At 44.1% G+C, this 22,597-nt stretch overlaps 1 pseudogene across 1 annotated transcript; it reads right to left on the reverse strand.

Annotated features, from left to right (window-relative positions):
• Positions 1 to 926: 926 nt before the first annotated feature.
• On the reverse strand, positions 927 to 22,379 carry LOC309827189 (ATP-binding cassette sub-family A member 13-like; annotated as a pseudogene). The gene is made up of 6 exons: positions 22,158 to 22,379; positions 21,058 to 21,211; positions 18,033 to 18,172; positions 9,404 to 9,517; positions 4,982 to 5,073; positions 927 to 934 (listed from the first exon to the last, which is right to left on the reverse strand). The product of its transcript is annotated as an ATP-binding cassette sub-family A member 13-like (transcript).
• Positions 22,380 to 22,597: the final 218 nt, after the last annotated feature.

Below are 22,597 nucleotides of genomic sequence, written 5' to 3' on the forward strand. Positions count from 1 at the left end.
AGAAAGAGAAAAACAAATACCATATGCTAACACATATATACGGAATTTTTAAAAAAATGGTTCTGAAGAACCTAGGTGCAGGACAGGAATAAAGACGCAGACGTAGAGAATGGACTTGAGGACATGGGGAGGGGGAAGGGTAAGCTGGGGCAAGGTGAAAGAGTGGCATGGACATATATACACTACCAAACGTAAGATAGACAGCTAGTAGGAAGCAGCCGCATAGCACAGGGAGATCAGCTCAGTGCTTTGTGACCACCTAGAGGCATGGGATAGGGAGGGTGGGAGGGAGACGCAGGAGGGAGGGGATATGAGGATATATGTATATGTATAGCTGATTCACTTTGTTATAAAGCAGAAACTAACACTCCATTGTAAAGCAATTATACTCCAATAAAGATGTTAAAAAAATAAAAAACGAATAACAAAAAACAATGATCAAAAATTGAACCTAAAGGTAGAGATGACATTTTTTTAATACAGGTGAGAAATTCAAGGAAATGACAGGAAAATACCTGATATGTGAAAGAAGACTATCTGCAGACTTAAAAGATCCATTATTAAAGTCAGAATGATGGACAACTTGCTGAAGACAAACAACTAGAAATTATGGATGATTTTTTTAAATCTGTGTGAAAAGCTTCCAACAGCTACCAAGGCCACAAGGACTTGACGGTCTGAGGCCCTCAGGAGAGGGCACAGGAGTCTGGTACGTGGGATCCTAAGGATGGAGAACCTGAGCCTACTGGGTCCTGCGGGGCCTGAGTTCAGGGACTCGGGTGTGAGGGTCTAGGAAACACCCCAGTTTTATCTGAGATCCCTCCTCACCCTGACAGGACTACAGCAGCAGAGGAAAAACTCCCAGTAAGACTGAACCTCCATCAATCAACTCAGCCTCTGATCAGATTCAAGGACGTGGTCCCAGCCTAGCTCTCTGCAGGGAGCAGAAAAACAGCATCAAGAGGAAAACAGCACCATCAAGGAAGAAAAATTTATTCCTACAATTTTCATTCACAACGTCTGGTAGTCAATGAAAATATGATTAGTATTTCTGAATTATTAAATATGATTAATATTGCAGTTAAAATATGCACATCAAAAATCTTTGAACACAATTACCAAAAGTTAGATGAAAATAGGGAGAATTTCAGCAGAGAACTGAAAACTATTTTTTAAAAGAATCGAGTTATAAGCTTAGATTGGGAAATGTGATAACTGAAATGAAAAACCTACAGCTGAGGAGATAATTAGTGGATTTTTTAAAAGGTAAGGAAAAAATATGTCAAACTGAAGCACAGAGAGAAAGAAAAAGATGGGAAAACAAGAGAATAGGATATAACCAGCATATGGACACGGAAAGTTTTTCGTGTTTAATTGGAGTTTCAGAGGAGAACGGAGAGAACTGATCAGAAGTAATATTTTAAGAGATAATGACCAAGACTTTCCCAAAATGTAAGATATCAAGACACTGATTCAAGAAGTGCTAAGTGCTGGAAAACCAAAGCGGGAAACTCGTGATGGAAAACACACCTCAGTAAGTCAGAGTGAGATGCTGTGGGGAGAAAAAAGAAAAAATTTAAATACAGACAGAAGAAAATATAAATATCTCACGTTCTCAGTAGAAAATAAAATACAGCCTCAAAACAACTAAAGCCTCAACTAACAGAATTAAAGAGAAATAGACAAATCCACAATCAAAATAGGAAATAAAAACACACACTTCTAATAACCGATAGAACAGGCACACAAAAATCAGCAAGGATACAGAGGAGATGCACCCTCCAACCTAGAACTGCTACACGCAGGATGCAAAGGTGACCATGTGGGACGTTAACAAATTTCAAACAAATGAAATCATACCAACTGTACATTCTCTGACCACTGCGACCTAAAGCTAGAAGTCAGTAACACAAAGATAAATGGAAAATCCCAAATATTTCTAAATTAAGCTATAAACTTTCAAATAATTAGAGAATCAAAAGAATTACACTTCACTGAATGATAATGAAAACAGAACATATGACAACCTGTGAGATGCAGTTAAGGCAATGCTCAGAGGGAAAAGAAGGGTCATGAATACATACAAGTATAAATTTAAATACATGAGAAAGAAGAAAAGGTAGAAATCAATCATCTAAGTATCTATCTCAAGAACTTACCAAAAAAAGAGCAGGGGGAGGTGACAAACCAAAGAAAGTAAAAGGCAAGAACCAATAAAGAAGAAAGCAGAAATCAATGAAATAGAAAGCAAACATAAAAAAGAAACAACAAAGCCAAATATTCATTTTTTTGAAAAGACTAATAAAATTGATAATTCTCTGACCAAAAAAGGGGAGAGACAGAAAACACAAATTAAAGTTATCAAGAATGAAATACAGAATGTTTTTCACATATCCTTCAGATATAAAAGTGAATTTACTGAGTAAAATTACTCAGGAAATTTTCCTCTCACGCACCCTTTTCCATAATTCTGAATATGAAGCAAGAAAACATGGTAATAAAGAAAAATGGGAGGATGGAGAAGGTAGGAAACGTAGCCTCCAGTGTGGGAGAAGAGACGGACACAGAGGTAGGCCGGCCCAGTGGGAGGGGAGGGGGGGGCCTGGCTGGGTGTCTGCATGAACAAAAGGACCCCAAGTCAAGGGGACATGTTGGCAAACTGGGGGTAGGGGTGGGCGAATGGACAGCAAATGTTACACCTGAGAACAAGGTAACACGAACCTCTGGGGAAGGGGAACCCTGGGAAAAGGAAATTTCATTCTATGTACCACGTGGCTCTGCATTGGGTGACATGTATCCAGTCCCAACGCTTCACGACGTAACTAAAATGGACACATAACCTTCATGGGGCGGGGAAAATGACCTGGAGAAATCAATGATTATTCCTAAAATGAATAGATCGAGAAACACTAGTGTAAGCACAGTGTTCAAAGATGTAGCAACCAATCCAGAAGAAACAGTTACACAAGTTTAAAGCAGTTCACGCTAGGGACCCTCAGTAACAGAGCCAATTTCTATGAACAGTTTACAAAATGATATGGACAGTATGACCATTTTTACAAAAATACATGCACCTAAGTTCATATAAGCCATATAATTACTTCTGAAAAATTACTCCAAGGCTTTTACAATGACTGTCTCTGAGGATGAGATTATGGGTAGATTGCTTTTCTGGTTTATTTGTATTTTCTATCACTTCCACAACAGACAATTACTTCTGTAATAAGCAAAAAGTTATTTTTTAAAAGTTAAATAATCAAGAAAAACAAAAGCATGATTGGGTAAACATTCCCAGGAACCGCATTAACATACCTTCAAGTAGTCATTCTGCCCCAGTCTCCAGCGACTAGGAATAGGCAATTTCAGAAGGATGCCCAGAGTAAGGTGAGTTAACTCTTTAACCAGAGAGTTACAAAAGGAGATGTGCATCTAGAGGGTGCCCAAGCCCCCGGCACACCTGCGCCATGGACTGGCCTGTGTTCACACCTGGCCTGCTCCCAGAGGGCTGTGCAGAGTCAGATGGAAAATGACCATCATTCTCCACCTCAACAAGAGGGGCTTCACCTTGGGTGGGGCAGTGAGAAGGGAGGAATCACACCTCACAGGTCTCAAAATTCCATCTGAATCCCACACTCTGGGTCCAGACACATTTGTAGGAAAAGCTCAGTGTCTGAATTTCTGTTACTGTTTTTCCCGCGAACTTTATAATAGAAGTTTACATGAGGGAAAACCTGTTCAAAGGTGGTGTGCGTTCTCAGCGAGGAGCTGGAGGATCCCTGGGCCCTCTGGCCCCGAGGTGACATGCCAGCGGGGCTGCAGGTGCAGACTAATAAGAGCCTCTGCAGCGGGACAGAAAACCTCTGGTCCTCACCCCACAGCTCAGGATGCAGCCGCTGCTGTAATGAGCTTTCCAGAACTACTGCGTTTGTAAGTGTGCTTTAACTTCGTGAAAACACCATTCAAGGCAGTAACATTTATTTATTTACTTATTTACTTATTTATTTACTTATTTATTTTTGCGGTACGCGGGCCTCTCACCGCTGCGGCCTCTCCCGTTGCGGAGCACAGGTTCCGGACACGCAGGCCCAGCGGCCATGGCTCACAGGCCCAGCCGCTCTGAGGCATGTGGGATCCTCCCAGACCGGGGCACACACCCGCGTCCCCTGCATCGGCAGGCGGACTTTCAACCACTGCACCACCAGGGAAGCCCAGTAACATTTATTTTAAAATACTATTAAACTTTCTAAAGTAGTAAATTCACCAGAAAATTTTTTTTTCATAAAGGGAAGTATTGTGCCTAATATATCACCTTGCCCTCCACTAACCCTCGTGCTCCAAGCAGACGCCAGCCCTCGCCCTGGGTGCGGGCACAGTGGCAGGTGCCGGGGGCCTCAGATGGCCTGACACCCTTCCTTCCCTCCCGGAGCTCTTTCTTTCTTCCATTCTGCCATCCCTCTGGCCTAGCCCCCTGGAAGCATCCCTGGGATGCGCCTGCCAAACCACCGCACGGGGGCTGGGGGTCTCCAGATTCTCGCTCAGAGCCTGACTCTCCTGTGTGTTCAGAAAATGGTTGTTGAACATCTAAATGAAGTCACCGATTAATAAACTACAAACATGCGATAAACGTTTGCTGATTGATGAATTTTTTTTATCTAAGTTTCAGATCTTCAAATCAATTAACTGCTTTCAATTGACTATTAACTCAATGATAGCAATTTCTTTTATAAAATTGTGTTATAAGTCACAATTCCTGTATTTACATCAGAGGCCTTCCTTTTTAACTAAGTTCCTTACTATTCGAGCCCTGAGTCAGCAAATCAGAAAACTTCAGTTATGAACAAACTTGGGAGTATACTGAACTCAAGCTCTGCATCTCAAAGACAAGAAACCAGAAACTGGGGGAGGCAGCAGTGACTCGTCAGTGTCACCCAGAAACTTCATGGCCTGATGATGGATCCACCACAACGCCCGCCGCACGTACCGAGTGTCTGGAGCTTTTCCGTCCATTTGTCTACATCAATGTGCAGCTGGCTTTCTACAAAGGCTTCTTATAAATTTGTTTTCCAGGGCTTCCTAAAGGAAAATAATATAGTTTAACAAGACTAATCTCACCATTCCTCTTGTTGAATAATACTTGTTAGGTTTATTCCAAGTTTCACGATACAGGGAAAAGGCACAAAAAGTGCAAAGAGGTTCTAAAACATCCCAGTAAATAGGATTACATTTGCTTAGGACTTTATCTTGAAAAACAAAAGTGAACAATTGGGGATATAATTGTATGAATAAATATGCACTAATATTGAAAACAAAGAATGAATTAAGTGCTAATTTTTTAGTAAAACTTTCCAATAGAACTATATGGTGACCCTTTACATAAATCCTTTATATTGCCTTTTCTGTGGGCCGGTTATAAAGAGGGGGTCACTGTTACAAGAATGCTGATGAAAGGTTCAGCATTTTCCCACACCCTCTCTTAAACGTGCAATGTTCAAAGCCTTATCTTTGGAAGCATGTTTCATATCATCATCTGTAACTTTCTTCTCTCACTATTGATGGTTCAACTCCACCTCATTTGTCAAAGGCTGCACTGTGGAAGGTTCTCCAGGATTATCTCCAGCAGCTTGATGGCGCCTTGCATACTAACTCTGCAGCTGGCACGCATACACCCGCACTGTGCTGCCACATACCCACAGCAAGCAACAATCTACTGAGGGTGGAACACAGATGCAGTGGGGCCAATGCCAGGATTAAGCAAAGGGGCGATCTCTTTTTCTTTTAATTTTTATTGGAGTATAGCTGCTTTACAATGTTGTGTTAGTTTCTGCTGGTCAGCAAAGTGAATCAGCTCTCTCTATATATATATACATATATATATATATATCTCCACTATAGTATATATATATATATATATATATATATCTCCATTCTCTTTTGGATTTCCTTCCCTTTAGGTCACCAAAGAGCATTGAGTAGAGTTCTCTGTGCTGTACAGTAGGTTCTCACTAGTTATCTACCTTATACATAGTATCAATATTGTATATAGGTCAATCCCAATCTCCCAACTCAACCCAATCTCCCCCTTCCCCCTTGGTATCCATATGTTTGTTCTCTATGTCTGTGTCTCTATTTCTCCTTTGTTAAAAAGATCATCTATACCATTTTTTTCAGATTCCACATATATGTGTTAACATATGGCATTTGTTTTTCTCTTTCTGTCTTACTTCACTCCATATGACAGACTCTAGGTCCATCCACATCTCTTCAAATGACACAACTTTGTTCCTTTTTATGGCTGAGTAATATTCCATCATACATATGTACCATATCTTCTTTATCCATTCATCTGCTGATGGACATTTAGGTTGCTTCCATGTACTGGCTGTTGTAAACAGTGTTGCGATGAACACTGGGGTACATGTGTCCTTTTGAATTATCTTCTCAGGGTATATGCCCAGTAGTGGGATTGCTGGGTCATATGGTAGCTCTACTTTTAGCTTTTTAAGTAATCTCCATACTGTTCTCCATAGTGGCTGCACCAATTTACATTCCCACCAACAGTGCAAGAGGGTTCCCTTTCCTCCATACCCTCTCCAACATTTATTGTTTGTAGATTTTCTGATGATGGCCATTCTAACTGGTGAGAGGTGATACCTCGTTGTAGTTTTGATTCGCATTTCTCTAACAATTAGTGACGTTGAGCACCTTTCATGTGTTTGTTGGCCATCTGTAGTCTTCTTTGGAGAAATGCCTATTTAGGTCTTCCGTCCATTTTTTGATTGGGTTGTTTGTTTTTTTGATATTGAGCTGCATGAGCTGTTTGTATATTTTGGAGATTAATCTTTTGTCAGTTGCTTCGTTTGCAAATATTTTCTCCCATTCTGAAGGTCGTCTTTTCATCTTGTTTATGGTTTCCTTTGCTGTGCAAAAGCTTTTAAGTTTCACTAGGTTCCATTTGTTTATTTTTGTTTTTATTCTCATTACTCTAGGAGGTGGGTCAAAAAAGATCTTGCTGTGATTTATGTCAGAATGTGTTCTTCCTATGTTTTCCTCTGTGCGTTTTATAGTGTCTGGCCTTACATTTAGGTCTTTAATCCATTTTATTTTTGTGTACGGTATTAGGAATTGTTCTAATTTCATTCTTTTACATGTAGCTGTCCAGTTTTCCCAGCAAACAGTTGTTTTACCAAACAACTGTATAACTTGGGGACTTCTAATGAGGAATTTTCAATAACACCCACCTTCTGCATTTAGCTCTTTTATTTCTCACATCTCCCTGATACCTGATGATTTTATTGACTCTTGTCTATAGACGACAAGATTTCATGATGAAACCTCAGTGTCTGATTTTTTAAAATCTTATTTATCTTCTTTCACTGGGCACTAGCTACTTGCCCAACATTATGTGATGCACTTCATATGCATTAGTCATTTAATCTCGGCAACATCTCCATGGAAAGATGCTTTTAACTGAAGGAAAAAGTAAGTCAGGGTCGCCAGCATCAGCGAAATGCTAATCTAGCCCCCTGCAGGCAGAGCCCGACCTAGAGCCCAGGCACCAGTTACTGCAAATCCAAGGGCACTACAGATACTCTTGAATGTGATCTCGATGCTAAGAAATAGAGCCACTCACCACAATTCATTCTCTAAGTAAAAAGTTCTTCAAGTGATTGAATAAGTGGCTTTAATTTCTAACTTGACTACTTGGTAAACAGCACTCAGCTAAACTGAAGACTTCTCCAAGAAACCACCTGCTTCTTTTTTTTATCGAAGTATCAATATGTTTGATTTACAATGTTGTGTTAGTTTCAGGTGTACAGCAAAGTGATTCATATATATATATTCGTTTTCAGACTCTTTTCCATTACAGGTTATTACAAGATATGGAGTATAGTTCCTCGTTCTACACAGTAGATCCTTGCTGGTTATCTGTTAGATATATACCAGTGTGCATCTGTTAATCCCAAACTCCTAATTTATCCTTCTTCCCACTAACCACCTGATTCTTGAGACGGTGTTAGGCACTGTTACGTTCTCACACTACTTTGTAGAGACTTAACCTGCTGCTTATTATACTGCATATAATTATCTGTAGTTACAGCAGTCCCCTTTTCAAAGCCTGAATTATTTACCATCTGATTCATTACAGAAAACACCTACTGATCCCTGTATCAGCAAATTAACTGGTGAGCAAACAAATTAAAGAAGAAGAATAACAATAATAGCCATGGCCACCATGAGAATGAGCATCCCAGACTCCCAGCTCCAGGAACGGCAACATCCAAGGCCCTCTGCTGTGCTCTGAAATCCATCTCAGTTTGCCCGGAGGCCACACCTCCCAGGCTGCTCTTAGCCGAGGCCACTCCTAGGAGCCACGGCTCCCCGACAGAGGATCCCCCATGATACCCGACTTCAGCTGGATGAGAGGTGTCCTCTAAATGCAGGGCCCTGTGGGATGTTTCCACCCAGCCCCCACCCCACCCCCCGTCCCTTCAGGACCAGACCTCCCTGGCCTCCCCGGCTTCCCCAGCCTCGGCTCCAACAGCTCTTTCCCTGACAAAATTCTCATACATGTAACCTCATCTCAGTGTCTGCTTTTGGGAGGACCCAGACACAGAAGCATCTCCTACGTACCAAACACTATTCCAAGTGCTTTACATAATTTAAGTCAATTTACAGCTCATAACTATGGTTATTTCCTCACTTCAAAGGTAAGAAGTCCAAGGCACAGAGAAGTTCCGTGACCAGCTCAAGATCACACAGCAGTGGGGACAGGGCTGGGAATCAAACTCAGACCATCTGGCTCTGAGTCCCTGCTCGGAACCACCTTGAACTACTTGGTCAGTGGATTAAAAATAAGCCAAACAAGAATAAAAATGTAGTTGTATTTTCTCATGCTATCAGACACAGGTTAAGCCAGAGGTACACAGATGCCCCAAAAGGTTCTCATGTGATCTACCTTGATGAAAGTTTTGTAACTAATGACTGTCCTGCTGAGAAGAAGTCAGGCCATTTGAAACTACAGCCCACGTATTTTGGAATATATTACATTGTCAGTACAGAATATTGGGGAATGATAATTGTTTTAATAGACCCACAGTTGAAAAGCACCCAAAAAAAACCACCCCAAAAAGCTTTAATTTAACATGGAATTTAAAGCACAAATAAATACTAATGAATTATTGATCATTCCCACAATAGTAACCTCTTGCATGGGCAAAACAACTGATCACTTACAAAAAGTTTTCACACACATCCCATTTTACGTCAACATTACCAGTCAACTGGGCAAGCCACGCCCCAGGTGGCTCTGCAGAGTCCTCTAAAGGACCACTCTGGTTTTGCAGACGCACCTGAGCGTGGGCTCCCCCAGCCCTCGGTGGCAAAGGGGTCACCCCTCCCTCACCTGCAGTTGACGGAGCATCTGACCATTTCTGCTGCTCTGAAAAACACTGGACAAGCTCAGCAGTGTTTCAGATAAAGTCTTCAGCTTGTCCACAAAATCAAAAGTACGATTTGCCTGCAAGATAAAGCAGATTTGGGTACGTCTCTAGCTCAGCCCTGTTGCATTAGGAAAGTTCTTCAGCACTGTGGCTGCTACAACAAGGAGACCAGTGTTGTGTGCGGCTCAGCCATCAGAGCAGAGATCTTCCAAGGCCACCTACCCGGATACGGTGACCGTCCCAAGGCCCTCCCCCCAGACTCTTTCCATCAGGTGCTGTCCACGTGGTCACCGTGGTGTCCCCAATAGGTCACTCTAACGGGCAACAGACGTCCCCAGTATACACTGACTAAACAAGACACCTGCTCACACTTCCGTCTCAACAATACATTCTCAACTAGCATCTACGATTTGTTTTATGATGCCCAACTCTATTTAGGATAAAACGAAACCGCAGTTATTTATTTATGGCTGCTGCCAGAGCAAATGAGCGTAAGATTTATGTAAAATAATTTGGTGTCATAAAAAATATTTATGGTCACTGACCTACAAAAAAACATCCCTGCCTTTTTCTCTCAAAATAAAAGGACGCCATCCTGAGGAAATCATTTAAGTGAAATACAAAGCTATACCCATGAAGATGTCTATGGCAACGTTACTATGTTTTTATACTGAAAACAGTCTATATGCAAAGAGATAAGATTAAGGCGGGTCTGGAGTCCAGCCACACCCCCCTGGGGTCACAATGGCACAGGTCACACCAGCTCAGGGGCTAGAAAGAGAAGAGAGGCTCCTGCTGCTATAGTTCCCAAGACAAGCCCAGGACAGGACGGATCCCCTCGTGGGCACGGCTGTCTCGGCTGCTGCCCCTCCCCCACTCAGCTGCCAGGGGTCTGACCGGTGAAGAAAAGCCGCAGCCTGTCCAAACGCCACCCTTCCGCCTTCACATGAGCCTCAGCTGTGGACTCACTCGACGTCTGTGTTACTCGTCCACCCACAAAAGTGAGATCCTCTGTTGCTAAGGATGAGCAAGCAGGGAAACACCAGAGGCACATGAAAAGACCCTTTCTGGTCAAAATAAACCTAATGAAAGACAGGAGAAAATGTAGAAAGTATCTACTTTGTATTTTCAAGAAACATCCAGGAGCACAGAGGAGGTGGTGACGAGGAGGAAACAGCCCACGTGAGGCGGTGAGACCCAGAGACTGAACACAGGCTGGGAATCAAAACAAGGGGGACACACGGGGCAGTGGAGACCCCGCCCCAGCCCTCAGAGGAGGGCCACGAGACAAAGAAGGACAAATCAGAGACAGTCTGGGACAGATGCAAGAGATCTAAGCCAAGATTCAGAACCCAGAGCATAGAAGGGGCCAAGAACAGGGTCAGTTATCACAGGAGGGAGAAAACCCACTGCTGCTGAGTGTGCAAATCTGAAGACCATTTCCCTTTTTTTTCTTTTTTTTTTTAAGTTCAGTTGCTGCACTATATATATATATATATATATAAGTTACAGGTATACAATATAGTGATTCACAGTTTTTAAAGTCTATACTCCATTTATAGATATTGTAAAATATTGGCTGTATTCCCTGTGTTGTACAATATATCTTTGTGGCTTATTTTATACATAAGAGTTTGTACCTCTTAATCCCCTACCCCATCCTGCCCACTTCCCCTCCCCACTGGTAACCACTAGTTTGCTCTCTATATCTGTGAGTCTGCTTTTTTGTTATATTCACTAGTTTCATTTTTTTAGATTCCACATTTAAGTGATATCATACAGTATTTGTCTTTCTCTGTCTGAATTATTTCACTTAGCATAATGCCCTCCAAGTCTATCCACCTTGTTGAAAATGGCAAAATTTTGTTCTTTTTTATGGCTGAGTAATATTCCATTGTACTACATCTCTATATCTATATCTATATAGATATATATGCGTATGTATGTATATGTATACACACCACATCTTCTTTACCTATTCATCTGTGATGGACACTTAGGTTGCTTCCATATCTTGGCTATTGTGAATAACGGTGCTATAAACATTTCTTACACAGCAAAAAATATTAACAAGAGACTAGTGCTAGCATACCTTGTAACAACTGGAATTCTAATTAAAAGAATAAATATATCAGCCTCAGGGAGAACACAAGAAGCCTGTGAAGAAGGAAAAACAATAATGTCGTTTCAGAGAGTTTCTCTGCAAAATTAAAGGTCAGTAGACAATGCAGCAGAATCTACTGAGTTTTCAGGGAGAAATAACATAAGCCAGGAATGCTTATGTCCAGCTGAGCTATGGTGCAAAGGTGAGGACCTCAGCTATCCAAGGACAAAGAAATGATGCTACCTACAAATGCTCCTGAAACAGTTACCTGAACACACCTGAGTAAACAGTTAAATCAATATGAGAACACTGAAATGATGAAGAGCCATGAAACCACTCAAACAGAGAATTAATTTTAAATAATGGTGAGCAAGGTTCTGAATTGAATCCAAATGCCAATAATAATTCTTGAAAGAAAAAAATTATAATAGAAAAGTTACAGTAAAATTATAAACACCAGCTGCTCACTCTGATGATTGTTAATGTGTCTGACTGGTTTCAGACTCTATCAATACAAGATAGCCATGGTGCGGGAGGAGAGCATGGAGTGACAGCAAAGGTTCTCACGTAAGAAAGAAGTGAGTCTGGGTATTGATAACTGGGAAGAGGACAGACATGACATTAAAAAACAGAAGACAGAAAACAAAGGAGGAAAAGAGACGCTACAGAACAAATTCTTCTGGTAAAAGAGAGGAAAAACGGTAATCACCAGGACAGGTATAAATTTCAAAACTATAGAGGAGGATGACAAAATAGCTCTAAACTTATCAGAGTTATGAAAAGAACTTCAAGTAGGTTAAAATATCGTAATTCAAAGGCTAAGATTTTCAGACCCATCCCGTCAAGTTACTCAATAAATATTTACCAAAGGTCTTTCAGCCAGGCATAAGTGTAGGTGCTAAAATTATAGCTATGAACAAAATAAAACGCTTTTCTTAATTAAGATTATGTTACATGGCAGAGACAAAACTATCACAGCCAACTGTATTTCTATACTGAATCAAAAACAAAAGATCTCAAAAATCAAGCAAAAACATAAAAGCTAGAAATGTCAACAGTAAAAAAATCAAATTAATTGCAAAAAGGATAAATGGAATAACGATCATTTTATTCAGAAGTAAATTCAGAATTTACAGTGACTAATATTTCTACACACAGTAACACATCATTAAAAGATACAAAGTAAATATGACTAGAAATAAGGCAGAATTTTGTAAGAACTGAACAGTAGACAACATGAATATATGCACTGCACTGAGCCTCTGAGAGATCACACGAGAGCACTTAAAAACGAAGTGGTGAACAAGGCCTCCCCATTCCGGGTTATTCGCTTGGTGGTCTTAGCCAAGTTACTTAAACACTGCTTTGAAAAGACACGTGCACCCCAATGTTCATTGCAGCACTATTTACAATAGCCAGGACATGGAAGCAACCTAAGTGTCCATCAACAGATGAATGGATAAAGAAGATGTGGCACATATATACAGTGGAATATTACTCAGCCATAAAAAAGAACAAAATCTTGCCATTTGCAGCAACATGGATGGAACTAGAGATTGTCATACTAAATGAAATAAGTCAGACAGAGAAAGACAAATACCATATGGTATCGCTTATATATGGAATCTAAAAAATTAAACAAATGAACCACCGTAACAGAACTGAAACAGACTCATAGATTCAGAGAACAAACTGGTAGTCTCCAGTGAAACAGGTGAAGGGGATTAAGAGGCACAAACTTCCTGGAGAAACCCCTCTGCCCCTCAGGCAGCAGCACCGGGAACCCGTGGAAGCTTCAGCGGCACCAGAGGAACCAAGCAGATCAAAATAACAGCACAAAGCCTGTGATGATTAAACTGTCCTGGGAACCACAGCCCGCAAAGGACGCTGAGACCTGTGTGTTAAACCTGAACAGGAGACTGTCTGCAAAAATGAAAGGTTTTCTTATAGCCAACATGCCCACAATACAACTGAACATCACCCACCATACAAAGAACCAGAGAACTCACAAGAATCAACCGATGTCAATATTGAGATAAATCTGATGTTGGAATGATCTGGCAAGTATTTTAAAGCCGTCATCATAGAAATACTTCAACAAGCAATTAAAAACTGTCTTGAAACAAATTAAGTAGCAGAAAAGTTCAACAAAGAAATACAAGTTATTAAAAAGACAGCTAAGCACAGGGTAATACAGAACTGAAAAATGCCATAACAGAAAGTGTTTTAAACTTGCTGGATGGTCTCAAGTAGAAATGACAGAGGACAGAACCAGTGAACTTGAGGACAGGTCAGTACACTTCACCCAATCTGAGCAAGAGGAAAAACAGACGACAAAGTAACCAGAGCTTCAGGGACCTGCAGGACAATACTAGGAGTCCACGTTCATAACTTTTGAGTCCCAGAAAGACAGGAGAAACAGAGTAGGGCTGAAAGGCTATTAGAATAAGTAACAGCTGAAAACTTCCCCAAACTGGTGAAATACAAAAATTTACAGAATCAAGAACTTGAGAAAAACCTTCAGAAGATTATAGGGAGACAACGCACACAGAGCTCAGAGCCCCGCCCAGAACTGGGGCACAAATCTCAGAGATGCCACAACCTCAAGTCTTGTCTTCACTTTTATATCACTGGGAGAAACTACTTGGGCTCTGTTTTCACCTACATACCACCTAATAACTGCTGATTTTAGAAAATGCCCTAAGCCTCTTTTCCTTACAGCTCATTTTTGTTTAAAAAAAAAAAGAAAGTAGAAGGTGACTGGGTCAGAGCATAAGATCTTAGCTATGGGTTTATTTTTTCTGTTGTATTCATCATTTTCTTATTTATATCACCCTCCTCAGCATTCAGACCATTTGCTTATTGCTAGGGGAATGAGACAGAGGAATCTGAAGATTTAAATAAAAGAAAGGATTTTTTTCTGACCTGGCCAGAATCAGGAAGGGCAGAACCCGGGAGGGAAGAGCCCCTTCCCCACAGCCCATTTCTCTCTAAAGAGGTCCTCCCTCCGCATCTCGTCAGGATTGGGAGAAGAGAGGAAGGTCGCCCTGAGGCCCCAGAAACAAAGGGACCTGGGCCTGACTTTCCCCAGAACAGAGGGCCGGCTGGACTGGACATCTCGGTGGAGCGGCCTGGCCGCATCTTCAGAACGACAAAGCACACACGCGGCGCTCTGCCTCCTCCCCGCTGACACGCCAATCCACCGCCACACAAGACAGCAAGATGGAAAGACTTCCCGGGACGCTGTCAGACGTGCATATCTTGCTGCTTCTAGCCGATTCCGAGTGTTCAAAGGGCTTCGTGAAAAGCTCGACCCCCTTTCCACTCAGCGCCCCAGGAACCACGCTCCAAACGAAGAGGAAGCGCTGCCAGCAGCTCCCTGGACGTCGTCCTGAAGCTGTCTGTACACTTAGGAGCACAGGTGCCCACGTGTGTGACCCGCTTTTCGTCACTGGGACACCCCACGCTCCTCCCCACCGCCGTGAAATACAGTTAACAGTAAGTCCTGGAGGCCAGTCTATATCTAGACCAGTCTTTTTTGTAAGCTGCGTATTTTTCATTTCATGCATGTGCCAGACAGACAGGGCCCCTGTCTGGCCGCCGAGGGGGCCGCCGGCCTCACCCGCGGTAGCGGCCCCTGGGAGGCCTGGCCTCCCATGCAGCCGCCTGCCCGGCCTTGCCCAGCCACAGCAGGTCCTCAGGGGAGGCCTATCTCACGCCCCCCGTCTCCCCCTCCCGCCTGAGCCCTGCGCTTGGGCCACCCGTGGGCTCGGGACCAGCGGCCGCCCCTCCTCCAGACACACACCAGAGTGAGGCCGAGGCCCCTCTGCCCTAGGCCGCCCGCCGGCCCCCAGCCCCGGCGCAGCACGGCCCCCGGGAGAGCGCAGCCGGCGCGCGCCAGCCCAGCACCCCCCGGCCCGCGCCCCTGCTCTGTCCGTCTGCTCCCCGGGGCCCCATCCAGCCGGACAAGCCCTTGCGTTCCGGCGTCCCTCAGCCTCAGCACGCCGACCTTCCCCGCTGAGGGCCCGCCCCGCGCCCCGCGCCCCGCGCCCGTGGGGCAACCGCCGGCCTCCCCGGGCTCCACCCCAGATGCCGGCAGCGAACCCCGGCTGTGGGCGGGGACAGGAGCGTCGGCGGCCGCTGTGGCAGGCGCTCTACGGTCAAAGCTGCCACCCCCGACCCCGGCCCTGAGAGCCGCTGCTCTCCGGACCGCTCCTGCTTCCAGACGTGACCTTCACTCCCCACCGCCCTGCGGGCAACGCCTTTCCGGAAACAGCGCTGGCGGAGGAGAAGGTTCGGACTACGCTCGTGGCTCCCAGAAACCGGGGCTCTCCCTCCGGCCTGCGTGTTACTGGGAGGAAAAGGCTTATTGAGAGGGACGGTGACAAGGGACAGGTCACAGGTGCGGGGGACCCCCCGGCCTAACCCCGTGCACACGTGTTTCTCTTCACGACACCGTGCTGCTCGGTGCTTTACCCTCAGAGTTACAGGTCCAACCAGAGGAGATGACCAACTTTACACATGTTTTTTTCCCACGAAAAAATGGCAACTTCACGTGGTTCCACCTAATGGGAAGTGATGGAGAGAGTAAGACCAAGTAGTAGACGACATGCAACACAGGCCCTTCCACCCTGGCAGGTGATGTGCTTCACACACCGTAAGCTGGCAGAGCTTCTAGGCTCTCCCAGCCACGTGGAACGTTGGACCGGGAGTCCAATGAGCAGAACCGGTTTCCCCAAAGTTAAATAGAATCATTCAGCCTGGCTCCAGCGCCATGAAGTTTAGCTTCATACGTACAAACCAGGACACCCTCATGCAAAGTCGTCAGCCACAGCGAATGCGTGCAAAAGGCACCAGCGCACAGCACTGCCTATGACGTGTAGGGGGACCAAGCAAGAGCCAGGGAAATGTCTGCTTGTTCTTCCAAAACTTCCGTCATTCTCAGAACGCACGGGGCACACTCACTGCCACACCTCTGTCGTGGCCAAGCCCCCTCCTCCCGCCCCCATGGAGGCCTGCACATGCCCTCCCTCGGAAGGCTTTTCTAAACCCTCCTTTCCAGGGGGACTGGAAGCTCACCTCCTGTGCCCTGTGCCACACTGAGCAAATCTCTGATCACCTTAGTTCTGAATTATTTCTTCAGATGTTTGTCTTCTCTTTCCCCACCGCAGGGTGAGCTCCTCAAAAGCAAGACTGTCATACTAACTGTTGTATCACAGAATATAGCACGGTATATAATCCTACAGTACATTTTATATATCATCAATAATGTCTTTGTGTAATAATACATAATATAATAATAATAAAGTCATGGCCCATTTTTTAATTTGAATTTAAAATAAAGCAGTGCTACAGAGCCATTTTCTGCGAAATTTCTGAACTTCCCACAGCCCTTGCAAGCTTAACGCAGGGAGATCATCGGAACGACACTGGCTTTGGCTCCAGGCCCCTCGGAAGCCCAGCCCTGGAAGGATGAGCTCCTGACATACGTCTAGATTAATGTCATTTCACTGTGACAGCCCAGTCCAAATGGACAGTCCCAAGATAAAGCAGAAGTTATTAAGCACATTCAGAATAAACTGAGGCAAATACAGCCCCTGAGCTAAGTCCCAGGCAGGAAGCAAGAGGCCACGTGGCAACCACAAGGGCAGGAAACGTGAACCTGTAAAATCTACTTTGACAAAAATAACCCAACTGCTCGGATGACCACACCCCATCGCCAACTTTTTAGCTTTTAAGTTGTTAGTACTATTTGAAGCTCGGAAGTTTAGCATTAATAGGGCTTGATGTCTCCTCCTCTGGTTTTGACAGACCCCATGGCCTCCTGAAGTCCCTCAAAGGTGCCTGCAGGCTCATAAGCCACCGTCAGTCAAGGAGAGAAGACCCTGGGAAGACACAGCACCACCACGTCAAAAGAAAGTGCAAATATGAACGATGATAAATCCTGAAGCTGAGGGGTTTGAGAAGGTAAGAAACATAAGGAAGGGAAAACATGCAGAGCTGTGCGATGTCCAGACGCCTCCAGGGAAGCTCTTTGGCTTCTTCACCTGGGCTCACCCGCCACAGATGAGGCCGGCAAAGCCTCGCCGCCGCCTTGGGAAATGTCACTACCAGACCCAGACCACGAACACTGAGTCAGACGACTCCTTCACCACCAGATGCACCAAGCAAAACAGATGCGCATCTGTTCTCCACATCTTCCTGGGAGCACCTGGACCGGCCTCCTTTGTCTAAGTGTCCTCCCTTCATTAGTTACTCCAAATAATACCTCCTGCCCCCAAAATGTCCTCTGAGAGAACAACGCGGCATGTCCGAGTTCAACAACGACACGAACAGGAAAAAAATACCCAGGGGAAAATAAATTGTAATCAGCATAAGAAAACTGTGTGTAATCCAAGCTATACAACAATCACGTTAAATATTTTAACAGACTGCTTCCCACTGTACTGCTTGTATGGTCTGTAACATCCTCATTCATTCAAACTCACCTTTCTAATGACCTTATTAATCTCTGGAGTGTTTGGTGTGTACAGTATTCTTCCATGTAATACAGGTTTTAGGAAGGACCACACCAAAGCACCATTTGGAGACTGTAGTATTTCCTGATAAAGCTTCAAGCAAAAGGGTGCTGTCACAATTAAAAAAAAAAAAAAGTGTTGCTCATGATTGGGGATGTCCAGGATAACAAGGACATTCACGTACAGAGCCATGACGCCTCACTTTCCGATGAGTGGCTTATATATTTTTTTCATGACTCAATTCTGATTTGGGGCAGTAAGTTCAGAAATAATTTTTCTTGTCCTTGTCTTTAGCAGCTCTTGTCTCAAAACTCTGAGACACCATGTTCCCTTCAATAATTTGAAAGACAGGAAAGTATGACCTTCACATTTTTAAACTAAGTCATTGGTAAGAGTACTAAATAATGACAAAGACACCTAAAAATTAAAACAGTAATGCAAAAGGAATGCATCTGGCTTTAATCTAGAAAATCTTCTTTTTAACAGTCACTGTATTGAGACTAGAATTAGGTTTTTCTTAAGAAATTAGCTTTATAAATTGCTACAGAATTTCCTTTGCTGCACCTATACAGAACTATTGCACTGACTGCTTTTGTTACATTAAATCACCTTGTTTTCAACCAAACATCAATTCCTCATGTTGGCACTCATACTGTGGTGCTGGTTGGTTTCAATGGAAGGTTTATTCAACCAAACCAACAGGTACTAATGAAGGTGGAACCTTCACTACCATTATGATTACTAATCAACTAAGAAAGGTTTTAAGCCAGTTAGTGACAAATACTTCAGTATAACCAGTTCTTTTACTCCCGAACAGAACATTTAAAATGAAAATCTTAGCTTTGATATCACAATCCATAACACGCAAGGTAGGAAAATTACTGTTGCGGTAATTTTCACTATCAGTTGCATTTTCCTAAATTCCCCATTTGAAAAGAAAAACAAATTCTTTTTATTCAACAAATACAATAAAATTGATAGAAATAATTCCGTAAAATATAAATTAAGAGCATGACTACATAATGACTTCTTATAGCATTAATTATAGAGGTTGTTCTTACTGATATTTTAACAACTTACACTTTAAATTATAAGCTTAATATAAACGGTAGCAATTTTTACTTTGGAAAAGACATAATCATACATATGAACAGAACAAGAACTCTGAAACCAGGAATCCCAATATCTGCCACTTGTGAACTTGGTCAAGTCACTTAACCTTCTCTGAGCTTCTCTCGTGTCACCTGAAAAATAAGGGTACTAATATTGTCTATGGTTCGTGTGACCATCATTTGAAATAAATGTATGAAAGGACAAAGAAAAACTGGTCCTCAGTGTTAGCTGAACAACCAGATGGATGGATGGAGCAATGGATTGAAAGATAGAAGGATGGATAGGTGGGTGGATGGATGGATGGATGCAGGATGGGTGGATGGGTGGATTAATTGACAGATGATGGATGGATGGATGGAGCAATGGATGGAAAGATAGAGGGACGAATAGGTGGATGGATGGATAGATGCAGGATGGATGGATACCTGGATGATTGGATTTGATGAACAAATTAATAATCCTCAAAAAACCCACATGCAAGAAGAAAAGAGGAAATGAGGATTAGGAAAGAAGACAACAAAATTATTCCATATGAATAGCCTTAATGTGTATCTATACTGCCACATTATATTTTGTTCGACAGCTCTCCAAATTATCCATCAGCTGATGAACACACCAACACACTGTCTCTAGGGCAGCTCTGAGGACACCCTGCAGCCCCATCTCTACATAATTCCCCTCTCTCCTTCTCCCTGGTCCCACCAACACGTCTGTCCATCCCAGGCACAGGTATATAAAGAGGTGTCTTGGGTACAGCAGGCAGAAGTCAAGTAGCCTTGTTCTGCAGATAGAACCTGTAGATATGATGGACGCCACACCCCTGGTTAGGTTACACGGCCACGGCGCAGGGATTCCGACTTGGAGTTGATTGAAGCGGAGGTTATCCTGGTTGAGCCATCAGCTAAACCCTTTAAGAGACCAGAAGCCTCAGAATCAAAGAGATACTCTGCTTCCTTGAAGACGCAGCCTCCTGGGGTTCTGCAGCTGCAAGGAACTGAATTCTACCAACAACTACCTCCAATGAGACCCCAGCCCTGGCCATCACCTTCACTTAAGCCTCATGCAGTCCCAAGAGAGGACCCAGCTAATCAGTGCTCAGACTGTGACCTACAGAGACCATGAGATGATAAGTGTGTGTCAAACCACTGACTTGCCGTACAGCACAGAAGAGTGATTAATACACTAGGACACAACCGTACCACCGTCCTCAACAGTCGGTAGATATCACCCCCATCACTCCTCACAACAACCTTACAAGGCAGGTACTACGTTTCCATGTCATACATGAGATGAACATGATTCAGGGACGTGATGTCACAGGACTGAAGACACACAACTTGTTGGTGGGGCTGAGCAGTCTAAACCCAAACCCTTAGCTGTGCGTTTCGTCTCTCTTCCTAATCAAAATGCACCAACTTACAGTGGGGCCAGGGCATCACCTTTAAGTCTGCTGTTATTTGCTAGGGAGCATTATATAGAAGGCAAATCTGTAGGGGACCACGTATGGCTCTCCTGGCTGTGAGACAGCCATTCTGCAAGAACCAAAATGCTGCCCCTGGTCTCCGGGCCCGGACCTTTGGCTACCCAGGGGTCCCAAAAAGGCTGGGGCTTCAGGTGCACTGGAATTTAAGACCCAGTTCCTCGGCGTCACAGGTGAGAGAATTAGCCCGTGCTCAAGGGTGCAGGGGTCTTTCAAATCCAACTGCGACGCCAGCATTTGCTGACCTTACAGAAAACGAAGGATACAGGTTAGAGTGTGCAGGTAGGAAATTCTTTGCTCATATGTACCCACTTTCTACACAGACAGAATATCTTGTACAAAGCAGGGCTAATTATCAAAATGCAAATTAATCTAAACAAATATGGATTACCGTTTTCTTACTTGAATCTTCAGGAATGTTGAATTTTTCCTTGTCGTCTCCTAAGAATTCATTAACTCTAGGCAAGTGAAGAAAGATGTCAGAGTTCCTAAAGAAAGAGGCTTGGTCCTTGCAAACCACCTTCATCACAGACTGGAAAGGACCAAAGGCTGATACCTGAGAACATAAGAAAAATAAACCACAGGCAAACGGTGACTTAGAGGGGCTCCCTCCCAGGCTCCTGAAACTTCGGTCCCTCCTCCAACTGATTATATAAGATTGTCACCAAGTCGAAAGTATGAAATCTCAGCGACAGTCCTTCTGTCCTTGAAATGCTTTGCAAATCACAGCAGTGATTTTTCTGGTCTATACGGTTGAAGAGACAAATGTCTCACACACACACACCAACAAATCTCTGCTCTCTGTCCAGTGATAAATCATTAATCCATAAAGTACCACTAACTCAGACTAATTAATAGTATGAATATCTACAGCTAAATTTCCCAGATACCCAAGGGCTCTCAACTCACCCCTCAGCTGAATGAACACCCCGTGTCCCGCGTCCGAGGCAGGTCCGAGGATGCACCATCCGCCCCTCACCCTGCGCCTCGCCCTTCACAGGCCCCACACACAACCCCCTTCCCCACCAACTCCATTCCAGGCAGAGAGAGTCTAGGCACAACGAACATCTGGCTACTGACCTCATTCAACTTCGAGTTTGTATTCGCAGCAAACGATCTGTAATCTGCAAGCCAATTACTTGTGTGCAAATAAACGTATTAAGGTTTCTGAAAGCGAGGTACTCTCTGAGTTCAGTTAAACAGGCCCCTGGAATCTCCTCTGTGAGGGTAGTCCATCCAGTGACATCTGACATCACAGAGAACGCCTGAACTGCCACCTCCACGTGGGTGCTTGTGCGTTCCGCTTCCTCTGGTTCTGCAGGGGACCCCAGGCCTTGCTCCTCATCAGGCTGCTGCCTCCAGAACCACTAAGAGGTATCCTCGTCCCTGTGCTTTGTCACCACATGCGCACTTTAGACAGTGGAAGAGAAAGGAAGGCAGAGGAGCAAACACACAGACACAGCAAATCCGCACCTTCCCCGGGGCCAAGGCCAAGAGCCCACCTGTGGGAAGTCGGGCGTGTCCAGCAAGGCAGCGATCTCAAGTTCGTGGAGGAATTCGGGAAGGTGTTCGAGGACGCAGCCGGCTCCGGGGAGCAGGTGGCCGAGGCTGGACCCGACGTCCAGCAGGGAGCTGAGCGGGACACTGGCTTCCGCAGGGAGCAGAGTCTCCAAGGGAAACACAACACGACCTAACCAGTGCTGGACGTGGTGCCTCACAAGCATCCCTGGAGCGGGGCAAAGAATGAAGAGCGTTACTTGATTTTATTCTCTTGAGCCTGGGAGACACCTCTGCTGTGCCGTATAAAGCCCTCTCTACTGGCTCCGTTCTGGGAGCACACTCAACCATACTGGTATCGCCAGAACATGCCAGGAGCAGATATGACTGGCTGTTAAAAGTCAAATCACTTTCAAACAATTTTTTCTGTCTTTGAGGTGCCCGG

Source organism: Grampus griseus (genome assembly GCF_964374135.1).
Source record: "Grampus griseus genome assembly, chromosome: 9".
Lineage (NCBI taxonomy): Eukaryota > Metazoa > Chordata > Mammalia > Artiodactyla > Delphinidae > Grampus > Grampus griseus.